General features: G+C 27.3%; 1 protein-coding gene across 1 annotated transcript in view; it reads left to right on the top strand.

Moving 5' to 3' along the window:
- The first annotated feature begins 2,099 nt into the window (after positions 1 to 2,099).
- The window catches only part of LOC129966912 (mucin-2-like), a 139,413-nt gene continuing 132,593 nt past the window's right edge, over positions 2,100 to 8,919 (top strand). The window contains exon 1 of the mRNA XM_056081526.1: positions 2,100 to 2,238. The gene's annotated coding sequence lies outside the window, so the exon portion shown is untranslated. The remainder of the gene's footprint in view (positions 2,239 to 8,919) is intronic.

The following is an 8,919-nucleotide window of genomic DNA, read 5'->3' as shown; positions in this document are numbered from 1 at the left end:
AGCTTTTATGAAGCGAATTTCGAACTTATTTATTTATTCCTTCCTTTACAATTCGTTGGAAAAGGTTTCACTGGAAAACTCATTAAGTAAATAAATAACCATTATTTAAGATATAGTTCATTATTATTCAAAATATAGGTAAAATCTTAATTTTTTGTATATTATATAAATGTCTGAATTTTATACTTGGTTCTTAATCACAAATAAAAAAAAAAATCAGCTATATCGTTGCAGATTTAAATTATATGAATATATAAATAATACAAAACAGTTCATGATTTAAAAGAATACAGATGCAAGTTAAGCATATTTAATCAAAGGAACTGACGAAAAAAAAAATTGTTTATAATCATTCATGTAAAAAAATATTTTTGTTTATAATTGCAATTAGTACAATTTATTTGGTTCAAAAGGTCTAAACATAGTTTCTCTAGTAAGAAACAGACACACACGCACACACCATGCCCATTTCATGTAAAACCATTATGAACCACCACTAGCTTACACCATTATGAACCACCACTAGCTTGCACAGTGCCTGTTGGCAACTTGAATTCATGGTTTAATGGGGTGGTTTGCACCACTACCGAACCCTACCATCAGCTTACACACATTGTTTCTTGCTGTTATTTCACGCAATGTTGTTTATCTGTTAACACAGACAATTCTGCACTCAGGCCGCTGCTCTCGGTTATTAATTGCAGGTGGTAGGCACTGCTTTGTCCATGATGGGAGAATTTAGGTATTATTGGAATACTGTGGATCTTGGAATACTGAATTCCCTAACGATTTCCGAAATGGAATGTCGCACACGTCTAGTTCCAACTACCATTTCACATTCAAAGTCTGTTAATTCCCATCGTGTGGCTATAATCAAATCATAAACCTTTTCACATAAATTATTTGAATACAAATGAAATTCCTGCCAATTCATTACCCATTTATACATTTTGTACGCGATACTACTATTTGTATATTTACATATTGTTACCTCATGACTTTTGTCACCCCATTCTCATTGTTTGTATGTATGACAAGTATGAATAAAGGCATACATACACACATATAAATATTTATGTTATTATTATTATTTTTTAAATTTCTTTGTATTACTGATGGTTTATTGTTAAATATTATTCTCCATGCTCCTCCACTGTCTTCTTAAGCAAGTTATTTACCCTGACGAGGATTATTTTTTCAGAGTAGTAGGAATACATTAAGAATCTTAGACACAAGTTAAAACGAAATACAGTAAATTTTTTACAAATCAAGCAAAATCTATGGAAGTGAAAATGTAAATGAGCAATTCCTATTAAATATTTGTATAGTGCTTATAATTTCAAAGCACATATAAGGCCGAAACCTAGTCTTTTACAAATGTATCAAGTTAAATTTTTGTTTCCTCAGCTTTCTAATTTCTTATCCTCTTTAAAACATTAGTTTTGTATCTTTTATTTATATAAAAAAAATCCATCGAATTTTGAGGGAATTCATTTTGTAAATTTGAACTGTAATTTTTGTTATTTACTATAAAAATAGATAAATATATGATAGATATAGGAAATTGCAATTCATATTAAGATTAATATTGAGAACTGGCAATTAAAAAGAAAAGTTGTTTGCCTCGAATTAAAATTTGGTAAACAATTACTTGAAAATTAAGTACATTGTATAATCTATTGCTTCTGCTTTTTTGTGCAATATGATATTCTAACTTCCTATTTCACTCATTTGTTGGAAGGATGTCCGGATATAATAAACTTTTACAAATGATAGAGTAAATCTGATGTAGTATATTATTCCTTATATATATATACATTTCTTACTAGAGAAATGCAAATTTCAGATATTTTCATTTCCGCAAATAAGCGCGAACACGCGCATTCATTAAAATATCCGTTGAATTAGAGACAAAGGGGAAAAAAAGAAACAAGTGGAGAAAAAAAAAAAAAAAAAAAGACAAACGAACGAAAATGATTTGATGATTTCCTGAACGAGCTTAACTTTCAGAAGCAAGAACAGCACTGCCTAATACGGTTCCATACAGTTTTGAGCTTCTTTTAATGTTATGTTCTGACTGATTCTTAATTTAAGCAAATGTGTTCGTCTTCCTTATTTATTATTTTGTTCCACAGATATTTATCGCGTAATTTTTTCTAATGGAAATTGTAAGCAGAACAAATATTTAAACATTGAAATAAATAATGCTATTTTCCCCCAAATTTCAGTTTAGTGAAGGTAAGTACCCATTTTAGAATATTACTTTATTTGTGACTTATATGATCATGAATAAAATATTTTCATTAATATGATTTTGAACAGTTTGACGGAAACAAAACGAGGGTGTATACTAAAAACTTTATTTAACTTATGTTTTTGGTCGTAAAAAATTATTGTAGAATAACTCCGATCTATTATTTCTCATAAATATTGGAAAATATGTTCCAAAATAACGCAGCAAACATTAATTTCAACAGTCATATTTATCAATTTAATTTTAAAAATAAAATTTTACAAGTAATGCTAATAGTTTTTAGGGAAAAAACCAGACAAATATTAAAGATTTCATAGTGATATTAAAACGTTTAAAATGTTAGATTTCTTTAGAACATAATAATGGCATATTCAAAAAATTAAAAAATTAAAGATCTGTTGAAAATGAACTTTATTTAATTAAATCGAAAATTTGTCCATCTACAATTTTAAGATATATCGTATCATCACTGGATATATGTTATTTTTATTCTTTTTTAAATATCTTTTGAACAATTCATAATTTTTCATTTGAATATTGAAATTGCATCAATGGCAAAATAAGTATTATTTTTAAAAGCTTTTTTTAGAGCTTTAAAACTTTTACTCATTCATTGTAGCCATGTTTATACATATTTTTCTAAGTTAAAAGTATTGTGTCAAATCAGTTACATTTAAATACATCTATTTTCTCAAAAATAGTTTTTGTTCACTCTGTATATACATGTTTGTAAAAATCTGTAAATGCATGAGTATTTTTAGAATACTTAATGGAAATTAAACTTGATAATTCTTCCTTTTAACATATTTAATTAATAACGCATCGAGTTTTCTCATTTCACAAACCAGTTCCATTTTACATTTATTATTTGAAGGAAGAGACATTCAAGCTATTAGCTTCAGTAAAATTTTCCTTACTGTGTCTGTTAAACCCATACAATTTATCTTAAATAAAAATAAAGTAACTTTTTCAGTTCTTTTGGGCAAGAAATAGCAGATTATTATTAACATTCCTTTTTTTTTTTTCATTTTGCAGAAATTGAATTTTTTTTTTAATGTTCCAAAAAAGGTCGCAAAGGAATTAAACACAATAAACATAAAAAAAGAAGTGACGAAATGCAAAGATATATTTCATTACATTAATAAACATTCCTTAAAAGACATGAATTTAAAATAAGAAGAATTCTTCGAAAAAATCCTTTTACCCATGTAAAATTATAACTATATGTAAAAATTGGGTATTAGCGTAGCCAGAACTTAATCTTTGATTTTTTAAAGCTAACTTTAAAAAAATTAATAATAAATAAAAATATCTTTAAAAATAAATAATATAATGTTAAATCGGCAATTCAATCAAATTACAATGTTCAGTTTAATACGCGTATATTGATATGATCGAAAATGAAAATGATGGTTTCATCTACCGTTTGTATGACGTTTTAGTTCTCGTCACATTCGAAGAAGAAAACGAGTGATTCCCAAGTTCGTAGAAAGAATAGATATTTCTTTTTTGTTAGTTGCTATGACAACAGTATGACGGGGGGGGGAGACAAGAAGACTGACTGTGCTTGTTCTTTTAACAGCCTATTTATTCTATTTTAGAGTGAAAAAAAAAAAATCGATTTTTTTTTGTTATTGAAATCAGAACTGATTGCTCCATATTAAGTTCTTCGAATTTCAAGTTTCCCATTGTTTTTTGCTGCTTAAATAATAGCAAAAATTATTTGCCATATAGATTCTCATTCTGCATTAAATACTGATCAAAATTGACTTGAATTACAATTTAAATAAAATCTCAGCAAGAGATTGAAGATTCTGAGATTAATTTCGATTCCCATTCTTTCTATACATCAAGTTATTTTTATTTATAATAACTATTTTTATATGTTACCTTATGTTTCAAAATAATTTTATTAAAAATTGAATATTTTTAAGATAGAATAATTTTCAGATAAATATAAATTTTTTCAAATTTTTTTCTCAATTTTCTTTAATGAGTGTCAAAGAATTTGCTTATTTACAATAGCACGTTTTTTTCTCTCTCTAGTCTAGTCCCAACATTAATTATTAAACTTAATTTCATTAACTGTAAAAAATTGAAATTGCTTATTATATCAAACTGTGGAACATAATAGTTGCAAAGCATTCGTTCAGTTCTTGTGGTTTTAATAAAGATTTTCGTTCGTTTTTTTTTTTTCCCCCTTGTTTGTCATCCACCTAGTTACAAGAATTTGTTTCATGTTAAAGCGATACAAAATTCACGGAAGAGAATGAAAAGTCGTGATGAAATATCTTTGGTAGCATGACTTCTTTAGATGTTTATAAACACATATTACAAATGTCAGACTTAGAATTCCTAAAATTGTGGATTGCGTTTGAACATTCAGTAACCGCAATTGCTCTTGTTAATGATGGACGATTTTCAAGCAAAATCGTCTGTTACTTCACAACACTCCGTAACATTGTTCATCAAAATAGATTTTTAAATCCAATGATTAAAAATTTTTGAAAATTATAATTTATGTGAGCCAGTCGATTTAAAAAATTTTTTCCCCACATAATTATAAAAAAAAATTAAAGTGAAGCTTTATTAAGTTTAAATTGAATTCTTTAAAGTAAATATCAAATATGAAACTATCCATTATATAAAAAAATATTTTAAATGTTTAAACATGTTAATATATACATAGATATACAGTCTTAGAGTAACCTAAACTTGTAAATTATACAAATCTTGCATCATTACGAAAATTACGAAATAAAATTTTTAAAATTATAATTAATATTCAAAACTATTCAGTATGCCAAACAACATTCATAAAGATTATATATATTTTTTATTATGTTCTGAAATGTCTATTCCTATATTTGAAATATTTATTTTCCCTTGTAAGCAAATGTTATGAATTATACCAATTCTTTTCCTGCTGTATATATTATTACTCTAATTTCCCATTTTTTACGATACCAGAGGAATGATGGAACAAACGGGGGAAATTTAAATTTCATTTAATAAATTGGTAGTTCAATATCATTTGAATGGAACTGAACATAACAACATAAATGACGGGAAAAGGTTTAAATATAAGAATGTATATAAGAGTGCTTCTCTCAAGATTTTCGAATTTTTCAATAAATGTTTTCAACTGTCAATCTCATTTTTTTTCCGCTTTGTTTCAAAAGAGTTTCATGCACTGAAACGGCATTTTATTTCACAGAACCAGGCGAGTGGTAAAGAAACCTTCTCGCAAGTCAACCTAATAAAAGTATTATTTCCTTTTCTCATATTTTTTTTTTTTTTAAAGTGAGCCTTGGTTGAACTGTGAGTGCTCAAATTTTTATTTTCAATCTCGCACATGAGCCTTTTGTACTTCATGTTATAGTGAAAGAAGTGTTTGTTTTAAAAATCTTTCTTTCGGCCGACTGAAACCAAAATTTGACTCATCTGTAATTTTAATCATACGAATATATATCAAATTTTTACTATCCAAGTTATTCGATTTGGTTCAAAATTTGTTATGAATCATGGCTTCAAATGCTAAAACTATTTATTTAGCTTTTTGAGTTTTGTGATTATTTGCATTTCTGCAAGTAATCATGATACTTCCATTAAATGAATGCAAGTATCGATGATGCATTTTAAAGCAAGTAAATGAATACGATTGCAATCACATTACTTGCGTTAAACGGGCTTAACTTGCTATGGATGGATTTCATCCAAAATTGGATAGCATTCAGCAAACTTAGTGTAAAAAACCTCATACTGAATTTAATCGGTCTAATTCTTGTTTTTATTATTATTGTTATTGTTATGTTCATAGATACATATTTCCAAAATGCTTCTTTCGGATTTCGGCAGTTCAAAATTTCAGGACTTTTGTTCAAAATTCGATAGAAAAGTACATAATTAATGTAAATTGCGCATGCCAAATTTCATCTATTGTAGTTCAAAGCGTTTTTAAGTTACCGTGTTGACAAACAGACAAGGTATTGTTTCAAAATGTTTTTCTGACTTAAAGGTATCTGAATCGTGAAAATTTAAGAAAACATCGAATTAGAATTTTCTGAGGAATTACAATTCTTTATTTTTATACGAAAAGGTAAAGCACTTGCAAACTACACCCTCTATCTCAAAATTTGGATTTAAAAAAATTCAAGATACTATAATTATTATTAAAAATATGGAAGGTAAATTGTCATATTCTACTTCTGTGCTAACATGTCGCACTTCTTTGCTAATGTTCTCTATGTATTTCTGTACATTCTGACATTATTATATGGAACCTCAATGGTCTAGTGGCTGATTATCTGTTTTGTTACAGGCAGCTTGGGTATGAATACTCAATATTGTATTTACGTGGATCTAGTGCTCTTATACGCCCTTATATTGATGTGAAAATTTAAAACGGCGCCCTCCAGCTGAGTTGATGTTTGCTCACAGTTCAAAACTAAGAGGATTTATTAAAAGAATCTTCATATAAAATCAGAACGATAATATAATATAAATATCTAAATCAAAATCTTTTATCTTTTATCTTGCCATGTTTCAAACAAACGAAGAAATAAATTGAACAACTTTTGCACTTACGCATTGCAAGTTAGAATGAATATACTACTAAAATTATGATTATTTTTTGTGTGAAAATACACAATGTACGATACTTTCGGGATATTTTTTGTTAATTTATAGAAAGGAGATTTCAGAAAATAACACGTTTTCTATTTAACAATACTTGTTTTCGATTTACCAACATCAATCTTAGAAAGGTTGTATTTAGAAAAAATCTGAATTTATTTTTAAATGCTGCTGAAGAAATTTCCTTTCCATTGCCTTGTCGTCAAGATGAACTTTTTTTGCTTCGGTCATAATCATCATCCATTATTCAAGCAGTTTGTCATAACTTATGAAAAATTTCTTTCAAAAACTCAGAATGAGAAAGCGAAATTTTTTGTTTTTGTTCGCATTGCAAGAGGGGGTTACCGATTAACCTGTCTCCGTTGGCTTCGAAATATGTTACACCATCTGACACGTTTCTGATGATTTCACTTTTCGATTATCTTCTCTTAAATCATGTCCGGTATTCCCATCCCTCACCCACAACTTTTCCCTTCCGCTTCTTCCCCCCGCTGAAAAAACTTTGATAATCGGCAACCCTAAGCGAGCTTGGCGACAAAAATAAAAAAAATAAAATTAAAAATAAAAAGTTTTTCTATACGAACTCGCAGAGAAAAAATTGGAATATTGCGCATGCTCGAGTACCAAATTACGTCATTTGAAAATTTTCTCATCCATCGCTTAAAATGTAATTAGACAGATCCTGCATTTTAAAAATAGAAATGTTTCGCTTTTGTTCTGTTCTTAGAATAAAATTTTAAAAATATATATATTTGTTGTGTTCAATATTTTTTTGTCATAATATGAGCGTAAAATTAATTAAGCATTTTATTGAATTGAAAACAGAAAATGTCATTCGTTGCTTTTAAAGATCAAACTAGAAATTATTTTTTAAGAAAATGAATAATAATAAAAGAAACCGTTATAGAATAAATGTCTGATTATACTAATATAATAACATATGTAATTTATTCAAATATTTTTCTGATTCTAATTTTTATTTCCGATTAATTTAAAAATGATTAATTTGATAAATGACATAAGAGAATAACAAACGACATGGAATCAGAATAGTTATTATTACATTAATCTATTAACAGTGTTGGAATATAATTTCCTTGAATATGTAACAGAATAAATATTTTGTTTTTTTACTTTAGTTTGCTTATTGCCTAAATAATTCTTTCGTAATTCTCTTTTACTAACGATAGAAATATTTTCCTTAATAATTGCAATTCCTAACTTCTTACAGTTTTATAGAAATTACTTTAGCTTTAAATAATTTCTCAAAAACTTCTTGGAAATGCTGAAATATTCAAATGAAAGCTAGTTTTTGAAAGAGCCTAATGCTTGTAAGAGCTCATTTAATTAATATATTCTGATTATTGCATATAAACGGATATATGAAATGTGGTTCATCTTTAGGAGGAAAGAGAAAGGACTAAGTTTACATATAAACTATATTTCATTGTTATTAGAGTTAGAACGAAGGACAAAGCCAGGTAATACAATTTTATACACAAAAAGTTTTTCTTTTTTCCTTCTAAGTTTTCATGATACAGAGAAAAAGAAAAATAATTAACAAATTTGTTGTGTTTATTTGCTAATTAATTTCTTAAAAGTGACATTTTATTGACTGAAGTGAACATAAATCAAGTATGAGGTAGTAACACTTTGCAGTAAATTTATCACATATATGTACAATCATTTTAGATTCCCATAGTTCCGAAAAAAAGTAACTTTTTGCGAGACCTAACTAATTTTATTAAAATTAATTTAAAATGTAAAGAATTTTTTAATTTAAAAATTAGAATTTAATTGATGGAGAAATTTATCAATAGAACTTTTCATAAAATAAACTAAATAATAACCAATTAAATCCCCCTTTGATAATAATGAATAGCACTCTACATAAAAATAGAAGCTCAATGGGACGCACGGCAACAAATAATAAATTAACTTCAAATGCAGTATTCGCTTTCCCGCAGCGCTTACTTTGCACAGCCATTCGTCCTCTTAACACACCTTGGCGCACCTGTTGATGGAGCTTG

This window comes from Argiope bruennichi, chromosome 4, assembly GCF_947563725.1.
Source record: "Argiope bruennichi chromosome 4, qqArgBrue1.1, whole genome shotgun sequence".
In the NCBI taxonomy this organism is placed as follows: Eukaryota; Metazoa; Arthropoda; class Arachnida; order Araneae; family Araneidae; genus Argiope; species Argiope bruennichi.
The sequence above is the reverse complement of the archived record's forward strand: the minus strand, read 5'-3'. Positions and strand labels throughout refer to the sequence as shown.